This window comes from Pungitius pungitius, chromosome 15 (assembly GCF_949316345.1).
Source record: "Pungitius pungitius chromosome 15, fPunPun2.1, whole genome shotgun sequence".
In the NCBI taxonomy this organism is placed as follows: domain Eukaryota; kingdom Metazoa; phylum Chordata; class Actinopteri; order Perciformes; family Gasterosteidae; genus Pungitius; species Pungitius pungitius.
The window spans coordinates 10,311,028-10,322,595 of NC_084914.1; positions in this window are offsets into that span (position 1 = coordinate 10,311,028).

Below are 11,568 nucleotides of genomic sequence, written 5' to 3' on the forward strand. Positions count from 1 at the left end.
TCAACCGCTTTTCTCTCCTCCTCCCTCCAGCCGGGAGGCTTCGTATGTGTACCCACCTCCTTTTGCTCCTTGATGGTTATTGTCCCAAAATATTATCCGGGCACTCACAGGAGGGGGGGGGGGGTTGCTCACGTGAGATTCCCTTCTCCTTTCAAACAGGGCTCCTCAGCGGGTGGGCGCCCTCCATCTCTCGCGGCGTGGACGTGGGATTATGAGAGAGGAGAGAGGGAGGATGGGGAAGGAGCGCGCTGTTGCTGTAGCTGTTGCCTCTGCCTCCTTCAGTGTGAGCGCCTCTCACTTAGCATGCTTTTCATCTTCTCTCTCTCTCTCTCTCTCTCTCTCTCTCTCTCTCTCTCTCTCTCTCTCTCTCTCTCCCCACCTTTTCTCAGTCGCTGTCTATCTGCTGCCGCTCCGGCTGTTTGGATTCACAATCCAGTGGGCTGCCGGGCTCAGGGAGTCTCTCTGATCATCAGGGCAGGAAGGAAAACCAACACAGACTGAGAGAAGACATTTAGAAGAGGGGGAGATGGAAGAAAATAAATGGTTAAATTATATGAGATACATTTAATTTAACATATGGCTTTTTGTGTATTATCAATTGTTAAATAGGTTTACAAAACCGACAGGAATTTAGTTTTCAGAAAAACAAACTCTTAGCTGAATGACATGACTGTATAAAGTTTATGCACACAAATCGCTGCCACACAAACACTAAGACAACTAAAAAGTTCTCGGGAGTCATTCAAACTTGGTTGCAGAAGTAGTTTGCCTGATCTATTGCAGCAGCTTTCTCTAGAGTTGAGTCATCTGACTGCAAAGGCCCGGTCACCTCAGGCTCGTACTTGGTTGGCTCATGAATAAAAAAGCCAGTTCTGTAAGTTGTCATAGGGGTCGGGGATCTTTTGGTGTCTGACAATATAATTTCTTGTGTTTTCCTGATAAACTTCAGGATGTGCTGTTGGCTACATTTTATGTCAACTCCAATAGTCTTTTTTCAGATATATACAAAATATCTGACACCCCTAGTGCGTAGGATTATTGTTCCTCGGTAGCAATATCGAGGTCCTTTAAAGAAACTTTTGGTAAGCTTTGATTCTATTTGGATTTTTGGAAAATAAGAATTTAGATTCAAGGCCGAAATGCATAAATATTGGTTCATCTACTCTGCCTTTTCAATTACTGCTGTATTATTGTCGAACAAACAGCACCAAGTTGCTCCTAATATATTATTATGAATATACTAATATAAACAAGATACAAAAGAGGGATTTAAGCTAAAAAGAATTGTTCTTTGGGAGTGTCATGCTTCCACCGGGTTTGTTCTGTTTAATCATCCACCACATTTTGCCTGAAGTGTACAGAGAGAGGGAGCGAACGAGAGAGAGAGAGAGAGAGAGAGAGAGAAAATAGACATTTTTATTGTTCAGCCCTGTTGTCATGTCAGGCTAAATCAGATCAGAGGGACGGAGGTCCCAACACACACACACACACACACAGATACACACACACGCTCTTAATAGCCTGGCTGACTGACCTCGGGGTCAGAAAACAGCTCATCGCAGGAAAGAAGAAGTCTGGCCTGCGACCCTGAGGTCAGGTGCCGGGCTCGTCACGACTCCTGTTGGGAGCCAAGTCCAGCAAACGCCTACTGCTCTAACCCTTTGAACCGATCCAATGTAGGTCAGCTTTTGCTGAAGTCAAGGACCGTATTGTGCTGTGAAGCGACTACTACATTTGAAAATGTAAATCCTACATACTTTTCCAGACCGATGATCCAGTTGTTTCTACTGATGAAGATTCATACTTTTGTAACCCACTCCTGGCTAAGTACACTTTAGTTTACTTTAGATGCAGAAACATCTATGCTTTAAGCCCAATAACCATAAATACGACACAAGTGAAATCAGCTAAATGTGACTTACGTTTGCCTGTGAATAGTCCTGAATAGAGAAACAAATCAAACATTCATACAAAGTGTCCTTGGTCTGGTGATTACCTGAGGTCATGACAGGAGACTTCAGAGTATCCTCTCTAGTTATATCACACGATTCTTCCACAAAGGTAGAATTACATAAATGCTTGTCTTATGTGGAACAGCCTCATACCAAATCATAAAACGTATAGAACACATATAGCACATTGAAAATGATGCACTCTGGTTCACAACTTCCAAATTATAAATTGCTAAAATAATATTAAATTATATATTATGTTATAATTAGCACAGAGTATCTTATGGTTGAAATGCACTTATTGTGAGTCGCTTTGGATAAAAGCGTCAGCTAAATGGCATGTAATATAATGTAACATTACAATTGTAGGAGTATTATAGAATATTTTAAATTAAATTGTTAAACTGACAATATTTTAAATCTTTCTCATTAAACCTACAGATTATTCTCTCAGTAAAAGATAAATGGTATTTTTCTGCACATCAAAACATCAGGTTACTGTAACCGCCAAACGTCCTGTCACATGAAGGATGCGAGGAAGAAAAACCATACAATGAAAGCGGAATTCTTTGTTTTGTTTCGTAGTAGGGATGGATGGATGGGGAGGGGAGGGGAGGAAGAGCGAGTGATATAGCCTCCAGCCTTTCATCGCCATCACGCGTTGACCTCTTGAACATCTGGATAAAAAAAAATCCTGTCTCCTTCTCCTTCTATTTCATCTCCTCATGCATTTTTCTCTCCTCGTTTGCTCCTGCTTAGTCTGTCTGTCCTACATCTTCTTGCCAAAAAAGCCTCTGCTCCTCTTCTTCATATTCGCACAGAGGTCCTCTAAGACCTTCTCCTCGTCCTCCGACTGTTTGATCCTGGGCAGCTCCTTCTTTTACTCTTTGACTATGCAGCATCAAATTATTCCTGCCAGGCTTCATTGCTCTGGAAGCGTTCATTCTCTCTGTGGCTCAGCTATCATTTGGTTTCTGAGAGCTTCACGTCGAGACAGACTCTCTATTGAGACCCAAGTTGTGTGTCTCTCTACCCGATCTGTTTCTCTAATTGACCCCTTCCTCTGGCCCTCGGCCAAAAGCATGTCCAGGCTGCTGTTTCAGCTTGATGTCCGTGAGGTCCGTGCTGGTCTGTTGTCCCCCGACAGGCCTCATCGCTCTGAATGAGTTCAACTTCGTCGCTGTCAGCTTGTTGGTGGTCTCTGCCAGCGTCAGAGACTCACTCCCTTTCCCTTGGCAGACATAAAAGAATTGTTAAATCTCTGCCTCAAATTTTGCAACCAGGCATGATATTTTTTTATTATACTATTGTCTCTATAGCTGTGGTCACCATCTGTGTTTGAAGGTCCTCCAGATGACTTGTTTTTGCTTTACCTCTGTGAAACTCTGCATTTCAATCAGAGATTGTCTCTTAAATTCCTCCAGGTTGCTTACAGGCGGGATCCGTTTTCTTCTAAAACCAACATGCAGAAATCAAATCTTCCTGTAACCTTTCCTCTGTTTGAAGGTCATCGAATCGTTTCGAACTTCGCTAACAATTCTGGTATTTGCTTTGTGACTTCATCTTGACCAGAGGCAAAGGAATCCAGGTGGGTGCACTGTGACTTAATACACAAGATGCCTTCACAGCGGGTCCAAAGGGGGAAGATTATGTCTGCAAATGTAAGTAAGACTTTGATACCGGTGGGGGGGAAAGGGGGGGGGGCAACAAAGTGACAGTCCCCTTTCCCTAAGCCCCTCTTTTGGGAGGACTTTCATTTGCACTGACATTTAGGACAGGATAAGATGACATTTGAGGTGTGAGTGTATGTGGAACGTGGGTCGGACATAAATGTATCAGGAGGCTTAGAGTGCGTTCAAGAGAGAGAGGAAGGTATACGAAATAAAAGGAGCTTCAGAGTTGGTTTTTCGTTAGGGTATGATTCATGCACCGTATTCTTAATATGTATAAATAAATACATAATAAGAACAGCTTCTCAGCAATGAAACAGGGAATGTGATTTAAACATGCATACATGTACATGCTCCTTATGAGCAGCTGTGCCCTGAAACTAACCACTGCCTTGTCCATTACTGTTGTGTTTGGCAACTTCTCTGCATTTCAGCTCGTTCAAAAGGCAGACAGTCGAGAGCCAACTGGAATTAAACTGTTGTCACACTCACAAAAATACCACACACTTCTCATATGACCTGAACTATTTATCAATGAGTCACTCTATAATGAGAATGGGGAGCTCTCAAACAGCTTTAAAACACAAAGCTGTTAAATGCTCTAGATGATATTATACATGTAAAATATTTAAGTTATTTAGTTTTAAAAAGCTTAAAGAATGTGTTTAAATATTTCAAGTTTATCCCCATTTTGTGCAATGAAAGAGTTATTGATTTACAGTACTTAAATATGCTGCTGTTGTAGTGTTTCTAGATCAACTGCAACTTAATTTGGGGACAGAGCTGGGAGCCATGTCTAAGTTCTCCAGTCGGGTTTCAGTGTGCAGAAGAGTAGCGTTTTCTGTGTCTTACTGCTGCAATGAAGATCTGCTCTGCTTTGGTTATTTTCTCTCCTTATTTTGCTTTATTGTCTACTTATCCACGTACCCACACTCAGAGGTTTTACCTCTGTTCTTGGAGACACGTAGTGTGCAAACGCAGCTGTTATTGTGGCCCTGCCGCCATTGTGTGGCGTGGGCATCATCTACAATTTTGCTCACTGTGTCTTCCTTGGAAAAGGCCAATTGGGAAAAGTCTAGGACAGATAATGACAACAATAAATTGGCCGACCTGCTGCTGCGCCTGTGGTCTCATATTGATCCCTTTCTCCAGCTGAGAGAAGGTCTGATAATGTCTTCATTTTCAGTGCAGCCTAAAACCCAAACTTTATGTACTGTTTCGTTTCTCTTTCCTTTTCTTTCATCGCAAAGATCACTGATGACACATTTATTAGCGAGGAAATGAAGGAAGAGAGGAATAGCAGTTAACTGTGATCCTAACCATGTTGGCAATGCAACATCGTTATCTCTTCCACTGCGTGCTGCTGACAGTCTTATCAGTGGAAACAGACCCGGACGTGAGCAGGTTGGAGAGCAGGAGGAGGATATTAAGGGCGTTGAAAAGCCACAGTGAAATTAAAGAGAGACTGGCAGAGAAGTGGAGATGGACGATACACATGGAGGATATCAAAAAACTATAATGCTTTGTGAGAGAGGAGAACACAAGATAAAACACAAAAAGGGAAGATAGACGGAGGGAATTGGGGAGAAAATTGGACGTGGTCCGAGTGGAAAGTGGGAGCAAAGGAGGGGGGTGGGAGGGGGGGGGGGGGGGGTAGGCGAGTGAGAAGATGCCTAAAAGGTGATAAGAAAGGCTGAGCGAGGACAGACGTCAGAAATTAGGTTTTCTGGTGGTCCGATCGGAGGCACATGTTTCTGGAGGGTAGGCAGGTGCCACTAATCTCTCACCTATGTCTCAGAGGCTGGTTAGTGTGGTCTGAAGGCTATAATATCCATAATGTTTAAAGTATTCTGAACCTTTGTAAACAAAAATGCTGGCTGATTTCATTCCTTATATGTCGATTTTTTTGTGAATTGCCCTCCGAGTCGCACAATGATGCAAACAACATTAAGTATTCAAAGTGTAATTCCGCACTAATGAAGACATCATTAAATTATTCCCCAGTGCAATTCCAATACACAAAACTCGGAATATCACAATACTCTAAACCGGTTCATCTTAAACATGTTTTTGTGTCCGGAAGTCAGAAAACATTTGTGAACACTACGTGTAATTGTGTGCGTTCTCCTCTAAACAACTAGTGCAAAAACACATGCATTTCTATCTGGCTGCAGGCGCTCGGTCCATAAAACTCTGATCCACATCGCTATGAAATTCATTCTCTATTAGATTCAGAAAAGCATTTTCATTTGACAACAAATTGGCAAATAGGTTCAATTATGTGTCCAAGAAATATAAATCTGAAAGTCTGAGCCATAAGTGTTACAACCAACACACCCAGGTTGGTGCCAATAACACATCACAAGTTACTGAACAATGCACTATTATCATGCTACATGCTTTCATTTTTTTAACTTTTAATGGTATCATCCGACTATCCGATGAGGTGGTTTGCTCATTACATTTAATTTATGACATTCCATTCTGTGCACCTTTAGGAAACCTCCATATATGAAAGTGACTTATTTTTCAAATTGTACTTATTGATCATTTATTTGTCGGATTCATCAGTTGATTTAAAAACGTATTTTAAACTTCTCTCTTTATGATTTAAAGCTGAAAAGTCATAGTCAACCTCTCCCCCTGTTCAGGAGCTGAACATTTTACATAATATTTGAACGGTTTTAATAGCTGAAAGTGTGAAGGAGTTTTAGCGTGCAACGGAAGAAATAATAATAAGATGTCGGAATAAAGATTCGAAGAACAATACTTAAATGCATAAATAACTGCATTCCAACAATTAAAGAAAGTTGTTAAACATGAAAAATAATAAAGTAGCAATCAATCACTTTCCTAATTTGATCACTGAATCTGGCCAGTTATCCTTTCCCCATCAACCAATTGATCGGTAAATTATTTGGTGAATTGGAGCTCTGTATTTATTGTTGAGCATCGACAGGATCCTGAATTCGTTGCCATGTAACAGCGGTACATCGTCTCTTAACTTTTCCACTACTGCAACCGATGTGCAGGAACAAACAATAAAATAAGGCTGACCTTGATGTAAGTCTTTTGCATGGCACAGACAAAGAATGTGTTTTTCTCAGTGATACAGTAAGAGAGAAAAAAGGGAATAAGGATTTTGCCCAAATCCCTCTGCGGCTCCGCAGCTCCCTGACGGCGGGAAGAAACACACATTGCCTCACTCAGAAGCCACAACAGGCCAGCGGAGCCAGTGTTTGTGAAGTCAAACAGAAAGTCACAAGAAAAATAAAGACATAAAAAGGCAGATGAGGAGAGGGGTAATGAAAAGTCAAATCAATTTTTGAAACCCAGTGGGGACACAGCTGTGTGATGAAAAAGTAGAAAAAGAGGTTACAAAACTACATCTGCCAGGGAAAGACGCACACAGTGTCTGACTACTTGCATGTATAAAAATGGAAATCATCTCCAACCCAGTGTGGGAATAAGAGACAAGGATATATGACAGCAGACCTGCGGGGGAAAATCAATACAGATATGGAGAGCGATAAAGTGGACTCAAGAAGAAATGTGGAATGAGAGGAAGGAGTGACAATTAAAGTGGAAGAGGGGTACATAGAAGGGCTGAGAGAGAGAATGAGAGGGTTGCAAGTGGAAAAAGAAAGGGGCGAGAGACGGTGTGAGGACGACATAAGAGCGCGAGATGATGTGAGAGGAGCTGTTGTCTGTCCTCAGGCTGCTCTCTGCGAGGAAGGACAAGGATGTGGGGGTGGTTAGCAACATTTACTGACACAAAATGTGAGCGCGTGCGTGTGTTCATTTTTCGCAGCTACCAGCCACCAATAACATTATATAAGAATGATCAAAACTGAGAAAACCATGGCAACTGTAATCCAACAGGCGCTAGCATTGAGATAGCTTTGACACACAATACTAGATGTGTATTTACGGATGCTAAATACATTTTCAGGTATCAAAGGAATATATCTTTCTTTTAAAAAAATCTGTGTTAAAAAAGACGGTTGCAGTGCAGACCACAGGGCTCTTACGCAGAAAATTCCTGACAGGGGCCCAGACAGTGGTGGGCGTAGCTTCTGGGAGATGAGAGTATTTCAGGCTTGAAACAGAGGCTTGATGGGCAGAAGATCACGTCATCAGGATCACAGTCCCAAATGACTTCCAAAAACTGAGGCGCAAGCCTCCAACGGCTGTCTGGATGCCCAGCTTAGGACAGGATGAGGGGGATGAAGGAGGTAGCTCCAGAGAATGTTGCTTCACTAGCTCCAGCTTAAAAGCTCTTTTACATCTGTTTCACCCTCACACAGGGCTAAACTGGGCCTTCGATGGCCTGAATACCAGTTACCCCACCTGTCTTTTCTCTTCGCCCCGCAGAGCATCAGATGCAACCAAACCATCCACCAAACGGGTTGTTTGACGTGAGCAGAGACAGCTTTGCATCATGTGTTGTGTCTGAAGCTGCTGATGAGCTACTCGCTAAAACTCTTATTCTACAAAATTGCACACAATTGAAATGTTCATGTGTGGTCATTTGTGTTTCCTTTTGTTGCAAGTTGCCGCTGTGATTTCCACTGGTCTGTTATTTATTGTTATAACAACACTTAATGTATTTTCCAAATTATACTTTTTTGAGTATGCGTTGTACTAACTGCAAATGTTGAGAGAGCTTGGTTAAAAAGGACAACGCTAAAATATTGATGGTAAGTAGGTATGTTATTTCTCTGTTCGTTATCTTAGTTTTGCTTGCTAGCGTTCTAACATTGTTATGAACTTAAACAAAATACACCTGAGGCTATGGGAAAGTAATTTGGGTATTTTCTTTCCATTAAGCAAGTAGACTTTTGCAATTACTTAAAACAGTGAACCGTAAAATAATCATAAAGAGATGCAGCGCAACCGATCTTAATCTAAGAACCTGCACCCACCATCTGATTTACTGAAACTTCCCTATAACACAACCTGCAAGATATAAAATGATTCAGCTCAACTCTGGGATACGTAGTCAGCCTGAAACTGGCTTTTGGACCTACGGCTTGCTGCAATCTGTTGCACTTGTCTTATAGTCTCGCTCTTTTGTTGGGCAGGTAATAAAAACGTACCCCTGGGCTTGATTTTCATATTGTCTCTATAATGTTTAGGTGTTCTGTCTCATTGAAAATAATGAAATTGGTCACTTAAACCCAGTGTCAACCAGAGGATCCATTGAGCCCTTTTATGGAATAATTACCAACTATCAAATCTGAAACTCCGAAAAAACATTAGCGTGCACAGTGTATGTCGCTGGGTCAATGGTGGTGTTGTGGCTGATGGCCTCCCTCTTAACATCACCTGCTGATTTAATTTGATCAACAATGTGGTGCAAATAAACAGAGAACAGAAGGCATTCCTCCCCGTGAAGCAACAGTTTCCATTCTGAGCCAAAAATTGGGCGTCTGACTCAGTAGCTCATGCAATCATATCTGTTGTGGGAGAATTCTGGGAATTTAACATTTTTTTTACAGAATTTAGTTTTTCTTTGCTAATGAGGTGATGATGCTGAGCAGCAGCCCCAACACGCAATACAGTTACACATTCGGGGAAAATAGTGGAGCAACTGTGGAAGCGACCCTAACATTTCATCAATGTTCTATAACAACTTACTGGATGAGAAGCTGCAGGCACACAAGAATAAACGTTTCATTTTTCACACACTAAACCTAATTTTTCTATTCATAAAAGACACAATGAATCACAGTCATTTATACACATATTCATCTTCATTGCCTCGTTTTTTTTAGTTTCGTAATGTCTCCAGTAGGCGGGAGCGGAGCCTGGAGATGAGCTTGTGTACACGCTGGATAGAGATGAAATGAAAGAAATATAAGTCAATTAATGCAGTGCAACAAGAATAATGTCTTTTGACGTGTGGAATGAAGTGTGAGGATCACATATTGTCACTGCAGATGTGTAAACACAAAAACACAATTATTACCTCTGCAGAATTTGTTTTTGTTTGTGTGCGTGTGTGTGTGTGTGTGTGTGTGCGTGTGTGTGTGTGTGTCTGTGAGTTTGTGCCTTGCATCTGATGATCGTTGTAAATGGTATGTGACATGTGGTATGCCAGAGGACACATTATTTAATCACATTGCTGGCTGCTCATATTAGTTTTTCTCTTGTTTTCTTTTTGTCATGTGACACGAGACACATCTCCTACCTGAGGCTGCTCTCACCTTCCTGTTAATGCGCACAGGGTTTCATTTTCTCACAGCATCGATCTGATTTGGACCGCAGACCTGGAGGAGGAAGAGAGAAAGAAGGGGAGAGAGAGGGGGAGCCGTTGATTTTCTTTGAGTGTTAAAGCGTTATCTGCTTTTTAGAGGGTGTTGTTGTGCAGGAACAGCCGGCTGGAGAGCAGCGGCACGCCGTACCTAATCGGAACCGAGAGCGTGACGCCCTGATTACAAACCCAATAAAAGCACTTTTGCAGACACACTCTAAAAAGCACACACATACAATCTTTGTTTGCTTGGAAAATAACAACTCCCTCCAAACCTTCTCGTTGCTTAATTCACACACTTATGTAGATTGAAAAAAGCACATTACGTTGTAGATGCAAAACTAAAAACACATATTTATATCAGACAGATTTCAGCACATTCAATATATGCTGTGCTAGGTCAAACTAATGTGTTTAATGTACCATGAACCATGTCCAGAGGTGGTGTGCAGTAAAATTAAGAGTACCGTATAGTCTTCCAGTTTGAAGGGTAAGACCATTTATCCTATAGCTCAAATCCTATAGCTATATTCTCTCTGTATATATCTGTATATCTGATATGTCTGATTTATAGATACATATTCGCTATCATCCATTCTCAGTCATTCTAAGGATTGTTGTGTCCTTTCCCTTGTCTTAATCAAGTGCACATCTTCACCATTACGCCCCAATAGGTGTTGCTGAGGATCCCTCGGCCACCTACACTTGCAATGTCCAAATAGCTGTTCCACCAGCAATTGTGAGCAGTTGATTTGTATTTTTCAAAACCGCTGCCTGGAGGCAGTGAGTGGAGGTTCTGGGCACTATCCAGGTTTAAAGATTAAGCAGATGCCATATCAAAGCCTGGTAAGCCTTTCCATGTGTGCCAACACACACGTACTGATGGTCGTTGATATAACTACATCCAGCAGGCTGTTGGTGAAGGACAAGCCAATTATTAACCTTACACCCTCGCCATTCTGCTCCCTCTATCAGTCTCTCTCCCTACTCTAACCTTTTATTCTCTGCCCTCCTCCAAGTTTTGCAGCTCTCAACCCTGTAGTCACGAGCGGTGTGTGGTTATGCATGAAAAGAGAAGGGGAGGAGAGGGAGAATCTAAATGAATTTCCATGTCTATATCTCCCTCCATCCACCTGCTCTATAGTCCTAGCAAGCAGAATGTAACCTGGAGTCAAGCACAAGCCTCTATGACAGGAGAATTGCAATTATTTCTTCAACGCCCGTGTCACACCTCATAATCACTTTCATCCACCCACGTTCTGTCTTTAAAAGCCTTCCTTCTTAAATTGGGGGCAGAGTATAGATGCCCTTTTCCTTAAGCCCTTAAACTTACACAAGTAAACGCCAAAACGTCAACCAGTACTTTACAATTCTCTATTTACTACCACAAACAGTAGTGACAAATACAAACACCATACATGTTTTGGGTTTACTACTAAGGGTTATGACTTTTTTTCTCTGTCTGTATTATACAATTCTGCACATCACGATTTAGAGAACTCATCCGCAGACCCTGAATGAATACATTTTCTTACATATTGCATGAATGAGTGGAACCAGCAGTTGTTTGGAAGGAAGTATGTGAAGTTTGCACTTAGCAGACTAAACACATGCAAAATAACTGGTAATGACACTCAAGGACCTTGCTGAAGGACACTTTTGTAGAAATTGCAGCAAGTTTTATTTATTC